Source organism: Quercus suber, unplaced genomic scaffold, assembly GCF_002906115.3.
Source record: "Quercus suber isolate HL8 unplaced genomic scaffold, Cork oak 2.0 scaffold_399, whole genome shotgun sequence".
NCBI lineage: Eukaryota > Viridiplantae > Streptophyta > Magnoliopsida > Fagales > Fagaceae > Quercus > Quercus suber.
This window is the reverse complement of record NW_027069850.1, coordinates 665,785-687,585: the sequence shown is the minus strand read 5'-3', so window position 1 is coordinate 687,585 and position 21,801 is coordinate 665,785. Positions and strand designations below refer to the sequence as shown.

Sequence of the window (21,801 nt, the reverse complement as noted above, 5' to 3'; positions counted from 1 at the left end):
ACATGTGTATGAAGATAGAAAAGAAACAACACATGTAAAGGTAGGTGAAAGAAACATACATCAGCATATAAAGAAGATAAGCTCAATGTATGTAAACAATGGTCACAAAACCCAAGGTACAAGAACAAGGAAGTAAGCACTCCCCCTAACAAGATGAAACATATCTTCCCCTTACAAAGGAATGTATTTCTCCCCCTAACATGTAGAATCTTTAAAAAGAAACCACATATCTCCACAAATTCTCCCCCTTTTTGTCATGATTGACAAATGGTACAAGAAGCTAGAAAGCTTCACCCGAGCGACATAAAGATAATCAAAGATGATTAAGGGGGCATAAAGAATCCATATAAATGCATGAATGTAATGAAACAAGATGTTATGGATGACAAGATAAAAGAAGGATGCAAAACATGTAAAAAACACATCTTTCAACAAGAAAAATGTTAAACACATAGATCCCAAAACACACGCACACACTAAACAAGTCTAGCCAATTTTATATTTCAAAAACAAGTCAAGACAGTTTAGTGAGTATACATTAGCACATGTAACACCTTTGTGATGGCCAAATCACATTATACCTGCACATGCATCAAGAGTAGCAAAGAATATTGCGTGTAGTGTGTGAAAAATATCGTAAGATTACATATGTGTATACATGTTATGACGATCTGAGATATGAGAAAATAACTTTAACTCACACACAATCATAACTGTTTGATGGGGACTATCACCTTCGAGATACATTCTATAACTCTCACATCTCCTAAAATACACGCTTGCAACCATATTTAAAGCATTTTTGATCTTTTTACTTTTTATTTTTCTTTGCATATTTTTCTTTTATTTAAGCATATCATGCATGGGCATAAAAAGAGAGAAAAGAAATACCCAAGATGTTAAGCATTTGACATCGCACTTTTGCTATGCCGAAGCATACGAATGTCTTTGACACTGCACTTTTGCTATACCGAAGCATATATGTGTCATATTATGATTGGCGGGTAACAGTGGTGAGATAGTTATTTATGCTTTTCTCTTAGGATTTTCTAGTTCTACCCTTCAAAAAGAGTGATATGAGTGTTAAGTTCAAGAGATAACTTAATCTTACTCATCACAAACAAGAGCCACAAAGCTCACTTACTTAATTGTGCATAGAGCTGCTCATCTAAGTTACACAAGATACAAAGTTTAGAAACTTTGTTTCAATGGCCATCCAAGGTACACAAGTACCAAAGTACACAAAACACACACTGTTTTTGTATTTTTCTGATTTTTCTCTTTCTTTTTATCATTTTATTTTAAAAACAAAACAAAATAAAAACTAAACAACCAAACAAAAACAGACAAACAACATGAAAGCATGAAAGAAATATGCATATGCATGAAAGCATGATAGAAATATGTAGATACATAAAAGCATGATTAAAAAAAACAGATAAGAAATCAAGCAAAAAGTGTCCTATTTTAGATAGAAAGAATTAAAGCAAAGGACAAGCAGAAAAGACAATTAAGTCTTAGACTCCTTTCTCACCCATACAGCACGAGTCTTTGGCCGTGAAGATGAAAAGGCATGTGTCCTAGTATGTCTACTAAAGGACATAGAAGAATTAGAATTCTCCTGAAATTGAGTTAAAAAGCTCAAAACTTTTAATAACTCTCCAAACAAAAGTGTAGGTCCTTGAGAGGTAACATGTGACCATTTGGACAATTGCTTATGAGGATACAATTTAAAGCAATTAGGACGAATATGTCCAGAAACACCACAATGGTGACAAACATGAGGTCTAACAAAGAATTTAGATTTCATACCTTTATTACATTTCTTAGATTAGGACACAAAGACAGTTCTTGATCCAGAAGCCATGGAAGAGGAGGGGCTGGAGGAAACAGCATATCCTAAGCCAGTTTTATCAGAACTAGGCTTTTGAGCACTCAATACCTCATCAAGCTTTGCACTAGACATCCTCTCTATTTGAGTTCTAGCTTGACTAAGCTCAACTTCAAGATTCTTGATCTTCTCTTCTAATGAGGCGTTCTCCATAACAAGAGTCTCAACTAATCTTGTAGTCTCATCCAGTTTGACTAACAGATCAGTTTTTTTAGTTTTTACCTCATTAAGCTCTTTTCTACAAAGATGAGAAGTCTTTTCAGATTTTATGAATTCAATGCATAGCTTATTATAGGCTTTTTGAGGGGTCATCTTCTTAGGTATTTCATCATTAGAAGAATCTTCACTATCACTAGCACTCTCCACAATCACCTTATTGGTTGAGGCAGCGAAGGCTATAACGTGATGACATTCATCCACAAACTCATCAGAAGAGTCACTCTCAGTGTCATTCCAAGTAGCAACCAACCTTTTATCTTCTAACTTCTTGGTCTTTTCCTTCATAAAGTAGTTTGGACACTCTATTCTCATATGACCAAAACCTTTGCACTCATGGCATTGAATGAGGGGTTTCTCATTCTTGTCCTTCCTAGAGGATTTAAATTTCCTAGGAGGTTTGCCCTTATCCTTTTTCCTAAATTGAAGAAGCTTGATAATCTCATCAGTTATGAATGATAGATCCTCATCCTCATCATTATCTTTATCTTTATCTTCGCTTTCAGAGTCCTCAATTTCTTCCTCTATACAATTAAGAGCCATGCTTTTACTCTTTCCACCTTTTCTCATTGAGCCTAATCCCATCTCATAAGTTTGAAGGTTCCCTACAAGTTTAGTTAAAGGAATTTTATCAATATCCTTTATTTCTTCAATGGCAGTGATCTTGACATGGAATCTTTTAGGTAAAGACCTAAGGATTTTCCTCACAATTTTGGATTCTGCGATACATTCTCCAAGGTTGAAAGTAGAATTCACAATATCCTTGAGTTTAGCATAGAACTCGTCAAAGGTCTCATCCTCCTCCATCCTTATTTCTTCAAAACTACTAGTGAGTCTTTGAAACTTTACAGTCTTTACTGCCTTGGTACCTTTATAGGCGGTCTCAAGAATGGTCCATGCTTCCTTGGCAACTTTTGTGAATGATATTTTCTTGAATTCCTCATTAGTCACCCCACAAAACAAAGCATTTAAGGCCTTACTGTTGAAATTTGTAGTTATGATCGTTGCATCATCCCAATCCATTGGTGCTTCCTTTTGCTTAATCCAGCCAACTTCAACAGCTTGTCATACCTGTTCACCAAGAGCCTGCAAAAAAACTTTCATACGAACTTTCCAGTACGCATAATTAGTTCTATCAAATAAAGGAGGTATAAATAAAGATTGTCCTCTATCCATGACAATAAGGGTCAAGATTCACACTCAGGAAATTAATCCAATCAGAGTGAACCTGCTCTGATACCACTTGTTGGGAAATTTAGATCTCGGTTGATAGAATTAACAAGTTTTAAACCTAAGTTGTTAATTAGATTTATTATGAACAAAACTTGTTAAAACAAATAAACATCAATATCATGTCAAAATCATGCAGCGAAAAAAATAAATAAGATAAGATATGATGACCCAAGAAAACCAATGAAACCAACCAGTTTCACAGTAAAAAACCTAGGGGGAAACCTTCCCGAAAAGTAACCCATTATAGTAAAGAGAAGTTTCAGATCTAGTACAAAACCTTTGTCCCTAGACTTTACAATCCCCATAGATGAACTTACAGCAGAAACCTTCTACCGTTTCAGAACCTCTAAACTCTTCAATATATGAACGCCATCCTTTTTGTTACACGGATCCTAGTACGTGACTAACTCCTTTGCACGAATCCCAGTACGTGACTCACTCACCAACTTGAGGAAGAAGAATGTAGGCTGCAAAGTTTTTCACTTCATCAACAATGAAGATCAAGAAGCAATTGGTTACAAAACCCTGAGGTACAAAGGCGCAGTAGCTTCTTTCAGAGAGAATAAGGCATCGGTCACATTTTGTGTATGTTTTCCTTGAATTCTCTTATATGACGGCCTCTAAAAATAAGCCTTATATAGGTTTAGGGTTGTGCGAAAATAAATCCTAACAAATACATAAGTCTGGCCCAAAAACAGAAATCTGAATTCTCGTAACCTCGACAGATAGCAGCTATGGAGGAGATGTCGAGCAAGTGTCGAGATTTAATGAATCTTGACAGATAGCAGGTGTCGAGGAGGTGTCGAGAAGGTGTCGAGGGGATAGAAACTTTCTCGATCGATTGACCAACTATCGAGAAGCTATCGAGATTGTGATAAGCATCAGCTGAAGATCTCGACAGATTGCCAGGTGTCGAGGTAGCTATCGAGCAGGTGTTGAGCTTTAATGAATTTGCACTTCAGCTTGATTTTTCTTGGACAGACTTGATGACTTCAACACTTGATCTTGAAACAAGATTTCTTGAAGTATTAAACACATCCTAGATCTACCCAAATACAAGTAAAGTGCATTTTGTCAAAGGATTAGCCAACTACATAAAATAGTGACATATGTTCTTAACAAGTGAACCATATATGTCCTAACAATCTGTCTTTTAATTTTAGGATATGTACATTTAAGATGATAGTAAGGATTGATTATGTTACACCCAAAAGTTGAGCAACTACTGTCTGAGCTGCCCTAGGTGAATCCAAATACCAAATAGTGAGGTTTCTTTTGTTGAGAAGAATTAAGTGTTTGATTGTTGCTGATGGTGAATACTTCAGATGGATATGTGAGTAGGTTGTTCTGGTTGGCTATCCACACACTTGTCCCTGGGGTCTTCTTTTACCATATGCCCAAATAATGGCTCTTGTTTCCTGAAGAGAAGAAGCCTAGCTTAAAAACTTGGCCTAAGGAAAGCAAAGTTTGGACACCTATAATCGATTGCCCGGGACTATGGTGTCAAGTGTCATCTGCATGCAGAAATCCAAGAAAGTTGAGAAAGCAATGAGACAATAAAAGAGAGTGGGAAGAGCAGGTATCTCCATTAACAATCCCCTTCTTTTTTGGTTGAATGAAATAACCCTATTCAGTCCGAATTATAAAAGTAGTTAACTGCTGCTTCCAGCAGAGAACAAAGTAGAATTGCGTGAACAAGGACTTAAATTTACATAGTCTATTAGCCCTTTCATAACAATTTTAGAAACAAAGACTTGTTATTGGAGGACTTAAATGGGTTGTAAATTCAAGTCTTATGTAGTTGTGAATGGTGATGATATTAGAGTAAAGCGGACGATATTCATCGATTTATATTTCTAACAGCACTCTCTATTTTTTTTTTTCTAACATTTGCAGTCCGAATTCAAATTTGTAAGTTCGCTACTGCCTCTTTTGTTTCTCAAGAGAAAAAAATAAAGCTACTACCTCCTTATTTCATTGCATTGTAAACCCTTCTTAACAATAAACCTCATCAGTAATTGAATAATTAATTTATTGAATTACTGATAATTAATCTTTATTTAAAAAAAGAAAAAAGAAAAAAAAAAAAAGACCAATGGCGCATAGGATTGTATGTTGCATCGTATATTACACTAACGTGAACTCCTAATCCAGTAGGAATAGGATTTAAAAGCTAAAAGATAAAAATAAAAATTATGATAGCATATACCAAACCAAAATCACATTATCTAGTATTAATCATCTTCATTTGTTAGCTCTAATCTTTCCATAGGCACAGAGTTACAATCCCACACATATCAAAAGGACCATAAAATAAAATGTGGATTTTCTTATCAAGTTCTATGCGCGCGGTTAATCTTTGATCTTGGAGGGAAAAAAATTTGTAAGCCCAAAAGTATTGGGCTAGTACAAATACCACAAGCCCAAAGCCTATCTCAGCCTGACTGACCCAATACTGCAAATTTCAAGTAACCTCTACATACTTTATCGAGCCCAAAGTTGTTGAACCGAGAAAATTGGTTACCAAGTTTAGCCTTTTAGGCATAGTCACTAGACATTTTTTAAGTTGGTTTGCCCCTAGAAATTAACATAAATGTTATCGGTTTTTTGTCTAATAGAGGGGATCCATTTACTAATTCAGATTTATTTTTTTCACGAATCTTAAATATGTAACATTCAAAAAATATATAAGTTACCAAGTTTTCTCTTCTCTTAAGTGCTTAGCAAGAGATTGATATTTCTAAACAAGACTAAAGCCTCCCGCTCTAATTATACTTACTGTGTAGGAAAGTTGTTAGTAATAGTGATTACAGCCAAACCAAATAAAGGTTATTTTGTCTTGTTTCTTGCTTCCAAGCCCTACTTATGGATGATAACTTGTTTCAATAAAGTTAGGATATATTTTCTATAATGAAATCATTTAGGTAGTCGGGGTGGATGGATGTTATAGCTTCTTTTTGTTATTCTCTTGCAAGGTGTGAACCAGACCTAATAGCTTCCCTAGTATTGTTGTTCCTGAACCTTAAAAAAATATTATAATAATAATAATAATATTAATAATTCTTTTGTAAAAAATTTGGGGTCGGTTTGATTGGTGTGGAAAAGTCACAAGTGAGGGATAAAAAATAGAGAAGGAATGGAAAAGTTGAGAGTTAAGAGACAGAAGAGATTTTATTTTTCTCTCATGGTGTTTGGTTGGGGGTAGTCGAAAAGTAAAGGGATAGAAATTTTTTTTGTGTTTAGTTAAGAAGAAAAATGAGAGGACAAAAAATGCAGATTGTATAAATTTACTTGTATACCTATAGTAGTAAGATAAAAATTTAATAGTATATAAGGGAAAAAGAATATATGGAGAAAAAAAAAAAAAAAAAACAACGTAAATAGCTGGAAGGCAGATTGATCATTTCCCATACCCCCCCCAATCAAAAATACTTTTCTCCCATATTTTCTCTTTTCTCCACTTTTCTTCCCAACCAAACAGACCCTTAGTTACTATTTCTTATGTGTTATATCTTAGGTTTTTCAATTAAATAATTCATTAAATTTATTCTCCTTAAAAAGATTGCTTATGCTTGAAATTAATTAAAGTACAATATCTAACATTTTCACTTTTTTCATGCTAATTTGTTTTTTTCCACTCCATAAAAATGGCATCTGCTTGGGCCTTGGGCCTCTTTTGGGTGTAAATTGTCAATTGTGGCCTAAGGCCCTCTCCATCATATCAGTACATGAGTATCCATGATGCTGGAAAAGGAGGAATAGTGGAATGCTGAAAGCAAAACTAGAAAAAGGAGGAAGAAGCTTTTTATGTAGGACTTGACAGCCATCAAAATGGCAATAACTAATGGTACATTTTGGTTTCTAAGTTCAATAATATTGTTGTTCATTTAATATATATTTAGATAACAAGATGAATGATTGAGTAATGATCATTGAAATCTAAATTGTTACCGAGCTTTCAAAATCGAGACTGTCATGTCATTTACAGAACAAATTTCTAGGCTTCTATTAGATGAACCCAAATTCTCCATACCTCTGACAAATGAAAACACGAGTTGTTTTGGTGAAGGTAGAAGTGCAATTTCCTTGTTGAACATTGAGACAACGTCAGACATAGTAGACCTATCAGTGGCACTTTCTTGGACACAGAGGAGTGCTATGTTTATGTATCCCAATAGAACATTGGCAGGAGGAGTAACTTCGAGGATTGGATCCATCAACTCTAAGGCCCTATTGCTTTTCCACATATCCCATGCCTGAAGAAAATTTATGATAAAAATCAATCACAAATTCTGGTTAAGTTCCTCATATTTTATTGAGGTATAAGTCACAAATGAAATTAGTAGAATTGCAAAGATACTTAAAGGACCATTTTAAAATGATCTAGTGTAACACTTTCTACCTTCTTGGTGGATTTGTTAGTGTGAATAAAATTAAATTTTACACTGAATATATAATTTGAAATCAACATAACTGACAAAGAAGATTAATCCTTTGAAAATTCAATCACATGGTGTAATAAGAATACACATAAGCAAGGTTTTCAGACCTGGACCGGACCGGGAGGTTGGACCATGAAAACTGGGAACTGGATTGAAATCCGGTTTTTTAAGCATAGAGAATCAGGCATATGTGGCAATTCCGTGAACCCCTAAAACCGGTTCGTGCGGTCCAACCCCTTGGCAATTTTTTTATTTTTTATTTTATATAGAAACAACTTAACACAAGTTTATTATACTTAATTAAATTATCCATCTCTTACAAGGAATAAAAAAAAAAATTATAATTAAAATCCTTCAAAGATATTCAACTTTACTTCAAAAATTAATCATAAATTTTAATGTTTTCATGGTTATAATTTTATTTTATTAACTTTCTTATTTAATTATTAAATATATGCTTGAAAATCATTAAATTTTCCTCACATATATAGACATATTAGTCAATTTTGCTAGTTTTATAAATTTAATATCTATATTTAGGCTTTAATTAATTATTAATTAATTATGACGTCATGATGATTCGACCCCAGTTCGATCTCAAAAGCCTTGAACCTCTCCCTTTTACAGTTCAATGAACGGTCCGGGTCTGAAAACCTTGCGCGCGTGCGCGCGCACACACACACATAGAGTTTCTAAGTTCTTGTTTACATGAAAGTAAGATGGCCCATTACTCACATATCCAGTAAGATTGAGAGAGTCACTATGATAGAAACCAATATTCTTCTTGCCACTCAATATCTCTAACAACACCACTCCAAAACTAAAGACGTTAGATTTAATCGAGAAGAGGCCTTCCAAAGCATATTTTGGGGACATATAACCACTGTATTTCATTGTAAAACAAATTTTCAATAGCTTCATAGTTAATAATTTGTATATTACTAATATTTGCTATAGAGAATAAGTACTTATGGATTATACTTACTAAGTCCCTACTATTCAGTTAGTTGCTTGTGATCCATTCCCACCAAAAATTCTTGCCATTCCAAAATATGATATTTTTGGATTCATGTCTTTATCCAACAAGATGTTGTTGGCCTTCAAATCTCTGTGAATAATTTGTAACCTGGAATACTGATGGAGGTAAAGAAGCCCTTGAACAATTCCTTCAATAATGTGAATGCGAGTTGTCCAGTCTATCACCCCATGTGCAACTGGATCTGTCTCAATACCACATATAGATAATAAGATAGAAGGTAGGAAAGAACTGGCTGGAATTATGTGTGCGAAACCTTTAGTTACAACCAGATTTTGAGCTATGAACAAGCATAATATAGGCAGAGTACTTTGTAAGTGATTGAGATAGTGTGGAACTACATACCAAAAAGGAAATTATCTAAGCTTTTATTGGGCAAATACTTATAGATCAAAATTTTTTCATCTCCTTCAATGCAGCATCCAAGAAGTTTCACAAGATTCTTGTGTTGGAGTTTGGCCATAAGAACAGCCTCATTTTTTAGCTCCTCCCATCCCTGTCCAGATTTTCTTGAAAGTCATTTTACTGCTACTAACTGTCCATTAAGCAAGGATCCCTGAAAATAATTCTTTTAACTTAGTTTCTGATTAATCCTTGAGAAGAATCCACATCAAATAATTTTTATAAGTTGTATCCTAGCAGAACTTTTAAGCAAATACTGAGACTTCAATATTTATGTTAAAGGTTAGATTGTGGAATATCATATATTACTTTAGAATTTCTATTCTAAGACTAATGTGCTTAGTTATTGAAACTTACTTTGTAAACAGGTCCCAAAACCACCCTCTCCAAGTTTATTCGAGGCTGTGAAGTTATTAGTAGCAGCAGATACACTAGAAAAACTAAAGAGAGGAAGCTCCATTTCCTTATTTCTGCCTTTCTCAGCCCCCTTCTTGAGGACTAATCCTTGTTGTGTAGACCTGTTATTGAAATCAATTGATATCAAGTCCTCCCCTGCTTGATCAAAAAGATAGTTTTGATTAGTTCATGTTGGATGGTTCTAGACCTGTTATTGAAATCAATTGATATCAAGTCCTCCCCTGCTTGATCAAAAAGATAGTTTTGATTAGTTCATGTTGGATGGTTCTATTTCTGAAATCAAATGACAAAAATTCCTCCCCTACTTGATCAAGAAGACGGTTCCTATAATCTAATCCTAAAAGAATCAGAAAAACTGCTATGGCTGAGCAGATAACTAAGTTCTGCCAAATGGTATCTGAGGAATTTTATGCATATAGTTTCAAAAGCTTTTGATTGTTTAATTCAAATCCTTGAAGAGTTTTCTCTATGAGAAAATCTAGGATGCTGTTTCAGGAAAGAGGACTGGTTTTTGTTGGAGCGGATCAAGTTTAAATGTTTGGTTAAAATTGAAATTTAAACTCAAATAAATAATCAAAAGAGGAAATGTATGGAATGCTTAGACAGTTCTATATTTTAATCGATATAGCTTAGGTTCAAAACTAGCAATTTAGACCCTATTGAAATTCAGCAAAATAATTTTAGAAAATGTGGAATTGGACTGTAAATTTGGCACCTGACAAGAGTTGGGCAATTTTTTTTGTTTCTATTTTAATAATAATAAAGAAAGAAAGGATAATTTTATGTGAATTTGCAAGAAGGATCTCTTTAACTAAAACAAATGCAATAGTGGCAATTATGCGTACAATGGAACACAGCTATTTTTCGTATACTAGTTCAAAATATCTTAATCACCCCCCTCCCCCCTCTTCTTTCCACCTTATTAATCTCTGCGTGTGGAAGTTTTTTTTTTTTGGTGTCACTAACACAGATGCCTGGCCACTAGTCAGTTTTATGTTACTAATGAAAATTCATACCTTTTCTTTTTAGTTTTCTCGCCCACATCCATCAGATGAAGGCGGCTGAAGAAATTGCTGTCAGAGAAATAGCCAGTACTACAATAATCCACAGCTTTCGCTTATTTCCTGAAGCATGAGTAACTTTCGAAAGTAACCACTAAATGAAAAAAATTCAGTTAGGAAAGATTGAAATAAAATAATATGGAAACAAGATCATTAAGTTGTAACGATAGCTAGAGACTTAAATTTGCTTACTTTCAGGGCTTAACACAGACGCAGCAACTTTGACATAAAAATCTCTTGCACTATGGTTATTAGCAGAAAGCTGTTGCAGATTAATAAGATCTCCAATCCATATTGAACAATTATAATCATTGAGAGCATAACCAGTGCAGGAGCAGCTATTCAAGCAAGCTGATTTGCACTCTTCAATGCTCCCATTTTCAAAACTTACTGGATTCACTGGTAGTTGTACATTAGACAACATAACAAACTCATCTGGCTCACCCGTAGTCTGGTTATTGTTCTCACATTGCAAAGGGGGTTTCCTTGCACACCCTGCAGTGTAATCACTCAGTTCCCAATTTCCAGAAGATCGGGGTTCAAATCCCTGAATGCATGAACAAAATGGCAACGTTTGCTGGTTACAGCACCCAAAAGCCCCACAAAAAGCAAAAATTTCACATTGGGTTCTCGGTTGTGCCCATAATAAATTCCACTGCCTGATGGATTCCAGCCAATACAGTTGCTACATCTGTCCCGATAGATCCATTACAAGCCTATTAGTGGAATTATAATACCGATTATTTGTAAAATAAGTCTCTTCCTGATTGGAAGTATCGCTAAAATTTAATATATAATTCAGGAACAAAGCTGAACGAGTGCCCATCCCAAGGCCCGCTTGTCCAATACAACGTGTCAGGCTCCCGCATGATTAAAAGCTGACTTCCCATATGATCGAGCTCCAGTGAAAAAACTCCAGGACTAGGGTCTTCAGCATTTCTCCAAGCTACCAACGACCAAGTCTTTCCTGGTCTTTTTCTCTCATACCCAAGCTTCATTCCAGGTAAAAGGGTATGCGAAGGAAAATCAAAGCTCTGCCACAATATTTTTGAGTTTTCGTCCCTTAAAACAAGGTTTCCCGTGTCCAATAGCGTAGCACTTGCATTGGCATATTATGGCAAATTGGATACCATGTATTAAGAAATTTTTTTTTTTTTTTTGGTTATTGTTTCCTAGTTTTTCCCATGTTCTATCCCACTACTCTTTTCTTCATGCAAGATTTGAATATCCTATGTTTAGTGAACTGAATTTTTAATGAATGGTTTCTCATTGCAAAAGTATCCAGACTTTGAAAGCTGCCAGATATGCCTCAAATATACAAATTGCTCTGCTAAGATTTGGATTAGGTCAGACCCAGCAAACAGAGACTATGCTGTTGTGTCTAGCGCTACCAAAAAGCGTCAGGTAAAAATTTAGATTCCTTCCCTAATCTTGGTATCACAATGGATTTTGATTTCGTCAGTAAATTAAAATTATTCCTCTTACCAAGTTGCAGTGTCGAAAAAACTGGTATCACAATGGATTTTGATTTCGTCAGTAAATTAAAATTATTCCTCTTACCAAGTTGCAGTGTCGAAAAAACGGAATTACCAGGTTGCAGTGTCGAAAAAACGAAAAAGAGAAGCTGAAGATATTAAAACATTAGGGTTGGCCCTAGGCTTAAGCCAATTAGGCCATTGCTTAGGGCACCTTACTAGAGAAGGCCCCAAATCTAGGGGCAAATTTTTTATTTTTTATATATATATATATTTTTGGGAGATATTAAAACATTTTAGTTTACCTCTTTTTTTACTATTAAAAAGGTTCAAAGAATTAAGTAATGCTAGAGACAGAGATACGACAAATTAAAATAGAATTAAGTAATGATAGAGATAGAGATAAGACAAATTTAAAGAAATAGGTCTTACAAATAGACGTGTTACTAATCACAAGTAATTCAAATAGGAAAATGTTAAAAATACTATAAATTTTACAACATAACTTTTATCTATTTAATTTTTTATACAAGATAAAATTTCTACCATAGCCTAATTTAAGTGTATATGTGTGCGAAACTCTATTCTAGAGACTTAAATTTCGGCTATTACCCCCCACACCCCACAAGAACTTATACTTGTGGAGTGATCACTGCACCAAGGGTGCGTGGTGATCTCCATAACTTCTATAATTTGATGTAACCATGAATATGATAGGTGGATTTCAACAAATTATTGAATGCATTTTTTAATGAATATTTGTGATTCTTTATAATTCTCATATTGTAAATTTTATAATATTTCTAGTATTTTTGTAAGTCTCATGTCATTGATCACATTCATTACAACACCAGTTTGTAGTAAAATTTATTATAAATTTAGCATTTTCTAAAAAAAAAAAAATCATACTAAAAAGTAAAAAGAACGGTTTAAACAAAATTATTATATAAAATGCTAGTTAAATATTATTTAAGTGATAACATAAATGCCCCATTTAAAGATTTCGCCTTAGGCCTCCAAAATGCTTGGGTCGACCCTGGATCTGATCACACCCTTGTCACAAAAGCTGTCGTGGAGCAACCATAACACCCTCTGTCGTCGTTGAGAGAGAGAGAGAGAGAGAGAGAGAGAGAGAGAGAGAGAGAGAGAGAGAGATGTGTAAGAAAAACATTATTATTTTAATAAACAGCAATTTTAACCATTATTCCTTAAACAGGAAACACCCCTAGAGGCGACTTAAATGAATAAAAATAAAATTAAAGGTCTTAAATAAATTTTAGTCAAATATAAAAGGCACAACCTACATTTTTGGCAAAAGAAATAAATGAAATGTTGACGTGTTTATGTGTTTGGTTCCCATAAAATATTTTTCGGAAAATATTTATTTTTCGGAAATGCTATTTTTGAGAAAGGAAAATATTTTCAAGTGTTTGGTTGCATTATGAAAATTGTTCTAGAAAATATTTTCATGTATTTGGTAACATTCTGAAAATGTTATTTTCCACCACCACCCACACAAAACCCACCACCACACAATAGGAAAACCACCAAAACAACAACAAAAATTAAAATCACACAGAAATCAAAATCACACACAGAGAGAGATCGGTTTGTGGGTTTCTAGCGAAGTCGAAGGCTTTGGGTCGAAGATCGGTGGGTCGAAGGCGATGGGTCTGGGTCGAAGGCTCTGGGTTCGTGGGTTCATGGCGATGGATTTGGGTCGAAGGCGATGGGTCTAGGTCGAAGGTCGACGGCTCTGGATTTGTGGCACGAAGGCTCTAGGTCGCCGGAGAAGTCGAAGGCTCGTGGGTCGCCAGCGATGGGCTCTCTCTCACCGTCGTGTGGAGGGGTTCTCGTGCGGTTGCTCTGGGCTTGGGGCAGCGGTTCGAGCTCGCGTCTCGTGCTCTCTCTCTCTCTCTCTCTCTCTGTTTTCCAGAAAATGATATTTGAAGGTAAAATAAAAACGGAAGTGATTTTCACCTTGACTCACGGTCAACCGAAAAGCATTTCTGAAAAATTTAATTTATTTTCTATGTGCAACCAAACACCCGCATTTATAGAAAAACATTTTCGAAAGTGTTTTTCACTTGTAACAAACACAGCTTTTAATGGCCAAATCAGCGCTTAGATGGATTTAAAAAAAAAAAAAAAAAAAAACGCGCATCGGCTTCTACAAATCTCTCTAATTTGTGTATGGCGCACAGTTGTTTTGGAAGCAGGGCCACCATGACCTCTGCTGCAAAATGCAGTATGGCCACTCAAAACCCCTCCTTTCTCTTTTCTTTTTCTTGGCTATTGCCCAACTCTAATCTTTCTTGCTCTATGATTGTCTTTCCCCTCCTCTTTTCATAGATACAGTACACACAGTGATAAAAAAGTTGTTAGATCTAGAAATTCTGGGTGGGTTTTAAAAATATACTATAGGCCATAGGGTGAGATTTCTTAGTGGTTGCAAGGTCCTCAATAGCGTGATTAGGCCTTAGGATCACTGGTTATGGGCAATTCTATCTATCACCATTCGCGGCGACTCCTGCCCCGAATATATTCACCAGGGCACCCATCTCTTCTTCCAAAAGGAGGAGGTTCTTGATGAGGTCTAAACTCTTTTCTTCATGCAAGATTTGAATATCCTATGTTTAGTGAACTGAGTTTTTAATGGATGGTTTCTCTTTGCAGAAGTATCCAGACTTTGAAAGCTACCTGATATGCCTCAATTGTACAAACTGCTCTTTGGATTAGGTGAGACCCAGAAAACAAAGACTATGTTGTTGTGTCTGGTGCTCCCAAAAAGCGTGCTGAAGAAGATGATGGTCAGGTAAAAATTTAGATTCCCTCCCTAATCTTGATATCACAATGGATTTTGATTTCGTCAGTAAATTAAAATTATTCCTTTTACCAAGTTTTCTCTTTGATGATGATTGATCCTGACCAGGACAAGCAAGATCGGGGGCAATGATCATCTCGATCTCTTCCATTTCGTTGGTTTTGGCGCTTTTAGTAGTTAGGCTTTTAATTGTTTGAAGTGGTTTTGGATGATGGGTTTTGTATTTGGAACTTGGAAGTGGGCTGGAAATATATTTTTAATTACATTTTTCTTTTTATCTTTTGAAATATTGCTTAATGAATTGCACTGTTGAAACTGCTAGCGAGTTTAGAATGTTTTTTTTTTGGGGAAAAATTAGTATCTTATGCAGTTTGAAAGTACAAATTGAATGTTTTTTTTTTTAGCCTTTTTTTTTTTCTTTAATGTAAATAGTTGGAGTGAGGAATATAATTTGTTCGATTTGGATTCTAGAGAGGGGATATATGGTAAATTTGTTCAATCTTTCTATGCCATATGGCTTTAAGTTGAGGAGCTAGTGCATTCTTATTATGCAAGAGCGTTGTTTTGAAAGCTAGGCCATTCAAAGAACCATATAAGTGAGAGGTTTAAGTTTTTTAAGATCGGACCTGGGTTCAATCAAGGTCAAATCTTGACAAAATAAAATATATTAGTTCAATTATATATAATAAATATAATAGTTTGTAACATAAAGACCCAAGAAGCTGACTTGCTTTAATGGTTAGCATGTCAAACACAAGTTCTTGCATGGGGGGGTTGGGTTTGAGTTCCTGCATGTGCCTCTAATTTAAATTTTTCAAAAAACACAACTTCCTTGAACTTCTTGCCAAAAAACGAGCTGGTCCGGTCCAGTCTGGTTATGAAAGCTATGTGCAAGAGGCTATTTGGGTGGTTTTAGCCGTAGGTACCTTGATACTAGGACTTTTGTTTGTACTGTCAGATTATGGGAACTTGTTGACTCCCCAATGTGAAAGTCTATAAGACAAGTTTGACAATTTTTTGTTCTCCAATCCTATTTTATCTATTTGTTCATATGAGTCCTAGCGCTGAAATGACCATGCTGATTGTTTTGGGTGAAAGACCTGATGCTCACACTGCAGTTCTACATCCTCAATTTGAGTTTAGAATGCTATTATATTTCCAAGTATACTTCTATATAGCGTAATTAAATAATGTGCAGAAAATATATGTTCCTATCTAGCATTATATGTCCAAGGTTTGCATCAAGATACAATAACTTCAGTTTATGTTTCCAGATATGCATTGTACTCTAGTTTATCAGTTTGTGTTCTGTTGTATCTCACCTGCAGATTATAGATTTTATTTTTTATTTTTTGGGTGTTACATCGTAATTCATTCTTTATATTTTGGGGGGAGAAGTTTGGGGTGTTGGGTTGGTGCTGTTTTCTCATTCTAGGTTTGTTCAAGAAATTTGAGGTCGAGATTAATGATGTGTTGTTTTTTCAAATTCCATATGGATTTCGCGATAAATTTTTTTTTGCTTAGTATGGGCTTAGGTTGTTGATGGTGGCCATTCATGTGGGTTGCTAACACAATGATTTAAAAAAAAAAAAAATTGTTTTTAAAAATATATGACGGGAGATAAGTTGTTCGGTACTTGGTGTATTGTCATTTCGGAATTTAGGGTTGTGAATTTATGCAAATGTTGTTTCAGGCACATGAGTATGTAGTATTACCTCATATACTCCATTATTTTGATTTTGTTATGCAGACGGATAACGAAAAAATTCTAGCAGTTCCCGCTGAAGTTGTATCTGTTCTTGCTGTGGGGTTGCGTGGAAAGCTTTGGTTGGAAAGTTTTTTCAACAGAGATGGTTACTAGATTAGGTTTATGTAATCTTTTTTTTTTTTTTTTTTTTTTTTTTTTTTTTTTTTTTTTCATATTCTTATTTTATTTATTGAAGTTATATTACTAAAAAAAAAGAAAGGTATTATGGATATGTATTATGGAATGCTTTAGTGTTCTGGAAGGTAGTAGTATTATGGTTGTGTTATGGAACAATGTCAAGTATTTTGAATGTTTAGCTGTTATGTGTTACGAATGCTTATGTTTAATCATGATAATGTAATATGTGGAAGTATATGAGTGTTTTTCTCTGTTTGGTTATGAATGCTAATGTAACGTACTTTGAGATTAGTTTTTGAGTTTTGTTTTATTGATTCGAGTATATTTCAAACTAGTAACTAACCCGTAAAATAAAAATGACATATTTACATATATTTATCTAATTGATGGTGAAAATTCGGACTTAAATGTTTCAATGCTCAAACCATCAGTTCTATAGTTCCCCATAATTCGGACATTGGTTTATAAATTATTTTTATAATTTTTAGAATTTGGACATTCGGGCATCCTAATAATTAAAATTGTCACCAATCATATGTTTTCATTCATTTCAATTTTGTAGGACCCTTTTGTTTTGAAAAGGTTCCTTAAGCCTAAGCCCAATACAATCTTGTGGGTCGGTTAAAGGGTTGGAGGAGTTGTGAGATACTGAGGGAGGGAATTGAGCTCGGTCCCACTATGGCCAATTAGGTAGTTCTAAGGATCCAATATATGCACAACTAGGTCCAAGAAATGCAACAATATAGAAATATATTTGCAGGAATCACCTTGGATTGAAGTATAGGACCCAAGTAATACTACAAATAAGGGGCACTATTTTTCTGGGAACTTGACCTAAGTTCTATACTCTCTCTGTTATTGCCAATTTTCTCCCTTGCTCTTTGCTTTTCTTTCTTCTACTATTTCTCTTTTTCGTACTCTGCTTTTTTCTTGTTGGTCGGTTCCTCTCCTTTTATGCAAATCTTGGTTGGCCTAAAATTACTATTTTCTCCCTTCTTCTTGATCTTGTCGCTTTCCCTTGGATCAAGGCCCTGTGTGCTTACGTTCTCATCCTTGTTCTTGTTTCGTTTTCCTAGGAACCCATGTCTAAAAGTATTTTGACATGGAAGTTAACTTTCCATGTCAAAATATTAACTAATATGTTAAGATTATGCTATTCTTTTTTATTTTTTTAATAGAGTAACAGCTTTCCTATTATACATCCGGTGATAAAATTAAGTATATATGTTAAGATTATGCTTTTCCTTTTTATTTGTTTAACAGAGTAACAACTTTCCTATTACTTGAACAACTTGGACTTTAATTAAAAAAGGAAAAAGTAATAGACCAAGCACAATAGATTAATAGGTTTCCTGATATTTAGTTTTCCAAAAATTGGTGATCTCCTATAATGGTTTGCATTTTGAATTTCTCAACTCCAAATATTTTCCTTGTTCATGGCCTTCAGTTGTTATTTGTATAATATAAACCTAAATGGCCAAGCGTATTACTTAAAGTTAGGACTCAGATTCATTACTTGAAATTAGAAGCTTCTGTTTCTCAATAAAAAGAAAAAGAAATTAGAAGCTTTTTAATGTAGTACCTATAAAAATGTATACTCATAGCATTTTCAATTTTCATCAATCTTGTATTCCCAAAATAAGGCTACACTGAACAGGAGACAATCTAACAAAGGCAAATGAATTGCAATCTACACTTACAACCAAGTTCAAAATTAGAATCACATATATTACCACACTTGCAATTCATGTTGATATAAGAGTCTTAGGATGCTCAGGGATTATAAAACCATAACCTATATACAGAAAAATTAGATCTCTCATAATTTGAAATAAAACAAAAAATTAAGTAAATAAGAAAAGGGTATGAAGAAAAGAAATTGGTGCATAATTCTTAATCTTTTTTTATGCTATAATTAAATGAATTCAAATTTCAGGTGCAAACAGGAATTAAATCTAACAAAATTATACCAAACAGGGAAAAAAATTCTAACCAAAAAAAAAATAATCAACAAAACAAAACCCAAGAAATTAAAATTAAGAACATAAATTCCAATGATTTGCCTTTCCACCTACAAACCCAAGAAAAAAAAAAAAAAAGCTAAAAAAAAAAACCCATTAATTTTTTATTACATAGATCGGAATTGAAATCAATCAATGACAAATGAAATCTACAACTGAATCCAAGAGAGAGTTAAAAACGAAAACCTAAATTTGTATTTGATAAACATGGAGTGAAATGATTGGAAACTCTTCGCCAGGAATGCTCATTCAAGAAGTGTAAAGAAATTGAAGAGACCAAAAATACTCTTTGCTTTCTATTGATTGAAAATTAACGAAAACCAAACAAACAACACAAATACCCCAACCATAAACCAAATCCAATTTAATAACCTTAATAAAAATCAAATGTAACCCAAATGCCTAAATTGAACCTATACTACCAAACACCCAAACATAAATCATAGTTATCGTGTAATTTTGAAAGTAAAATAAAGAAAACCTTTACTGTAATGGTTTCGGCTGCGTGACGGTGGTGGCTGCCCTGAGATTTATCTCTCTTTCAATCTCTATTACTCTTTGTCTATGGTCTCAGATTTTTCTCTCTCCCCAGTTCCCACTCTGTGCCTTCTCTGTTTACCGTTCTGCTTAGGTTTTGGGTCTGCAAAATCGTGTTTTGAAACTTTTCGATTTCTTATGTCCAATCGATGTAGTGTTTACCGTTCTGCCTCTTTCTCTGATTCTTTCTTCGTGTCCCATGCCTCATTGCCTCTCTCTATTTCTATCTTCGTGTACATCGTATTTTAACTGGTTAATTTTTTTATTTATAATGAGAGGCTTTTAAACGGTGTTGTAGCATTGCCGAACAACATAATTTATCGCTTTTTAACTTATACATGGCAGAATTTTAGATGGACATTTTTTCTACATGACAACACCTCCTTAATTGCAAGAAAAGCCTTCTACTATTATATACAGTATATATGATATGATTAGATATAGTTTTTAACCTGTATTTGGTTTAAGTTATTTAGACTACATCCTAAAAAAAAGAAGTTATTTAGACTAATAAAAAAAGTTAATTAGTAGGACCCAACATTCATGTGAGAAAAGGGAGTACGCATTTATGGTACTTCGGGAGTACACAATAATTTTCCTTTATATATACATATATATACATATATATAATGTTGGATTAATTTATGCTTCTAGTTTAATCTCAATTATAAACTATTTAATATTGAAAATTGTACAAATCATCTCATGGTTGTTGTAAATTGATAATATCTCATTATTTATTGATTACATATACTAGTGTATAGCCCCATGCATATGCACGAGTACAATTAAAAATAATCACAATTATACATTTTTTTTTAGAAGAGGTTCAAATTGTACATGGTATTAGCTTACATTTTTTTTAATCATATATTTCTAAAATATATAATGATTTCTCATTATATGTATATGATCTAGACTTTTCGGTTTTTTTTTTACCTCATATATTTCTAAAATATATAATGATTTCTCATTATATGTATATGATCTAGACTTTTCGGTTTTTTTACCCAAAAATTTACTTGCCACAAAAATTAAAAATTAAATGGGACATGTGGCGTAAAATTGAGAATCTAATTAAAATTTAATTGGATTTCTCTATGCTTTACCAACTAATATATATATATATATATATATATAATATGTCCCATTACTGAGGCATAAAAAATTAACATATAGTAAAATCCTGAATAAATTTTAGGGTGATATGGACTAATAAATTTATGTGGCAAGTTCCAATTTGATTAAGAATGAAAAAATGAAAAACCAAACCCAATAATTTTTTGAAAATTAAAAGATCCTCAGTAGACCACAACTCATTCTTGACCGAAGTAATCCCTACACCAATTAATACATTGAGTCATAGACGAATAAAAAATACACAGACATTAACAAAGCCTTTTGGGATGCACTTCTAGTATGGATATGATAAGTGCTAGAAATGACTAATAGTGGTTTTAGACAATAAATAACTTTAGCAAATTTTATTTAAGTTATCTATATATATATAAAACCGAAGCCTTTGAATCTCTCACAATTTTCCACATCATCACTATTTTCTTTTTCTTTTTATTTTATATTCTTTTTATTTTAGGTTTTATATCTTATACAGAATCCACCAGAAAAACAATAGACAAAAGTTTGAATTTTTATTAATATCAATAATATTGAAAAATGTATACAAACTTGGAGGCCTATTTAAGGGCTCCATAAAACTTGATGGACAAGAAAATATATTCTAAAATAAGCCCTAATTAATACCTAACCATAATAGGAACCAAATTTGACCTAAAAAACATTAAAAGAACCTATAGAATCCACCAAAAAAACAATAGATAAAAGTTTGAATTTTTATTAATATCAATAATATTGAAAAACGTATACAAACTTGGAGGCCTATTTAAGGGCTCCATAAAACTTGATGGACAAGAAAATATATTCTAAAATAAGCCCTAATTAATACCTAAACATAATAGGAACCAAATTTGACCTAAAAAACATTAAAAGAACCTAAAAATAAGGAAATAAATCACCAAGACCTAAAATAACGTTTTTGCATAAAAATACCAAAATTAAATAATTACAAAAATTAAATTGTAAATTCTATCCTACATCAACTTATCACAAAAATCATCATCTATATTTATTATTATTATTATTATTATTATCTATATATTCTATATAAAACTGAAGCCTTTAAAGCTCCCACAATTTTCCACGTCACCATTATTTTCTTTTTCTTTTTATTTTAGATTCTTTTTATTCTAGGTTTTATATCTTCTTATATTTATTAGTGTTACAATAGTTTTGTTTAAGTAAAACTCTATTAGATATATTTTGTTGGCCTCTCCAAAGTTTATC

General features: G+C 33.5%; 1 long non-coding RNA gene and 1 pseudogene across 1 annotated transcript; one reads left to right on the top strand and one right to left on the bottom strand.

The window, feature by feature from the left end:
* Positions 1–7,287: 7,287 nt before the first annotated feature.
* Positions 7,288–12,854, bottom strand: LOC112033472 (receptor-like serine/threonine-protein kinase SD1-8; annotated as a pseudogene).
* Positions 12,855–14,330: 1,476 nt separating this feature from the next.
* Positions 14,331–17,091, top strand: LOC112008618 (uncharacterized). Its single transcript, XR_010624079.1, has 3 exons — positions 14,331–14,767; positions 14,850–14,988; positions 16,748–17,091. It is a non-coding gene; the product is annotated as an uncharacterized LOC112008618 (long non-coding RNA).
* The last annotated feature ends 4,710 nt before the right edge of the window (positions 17,092–21,801 follow it).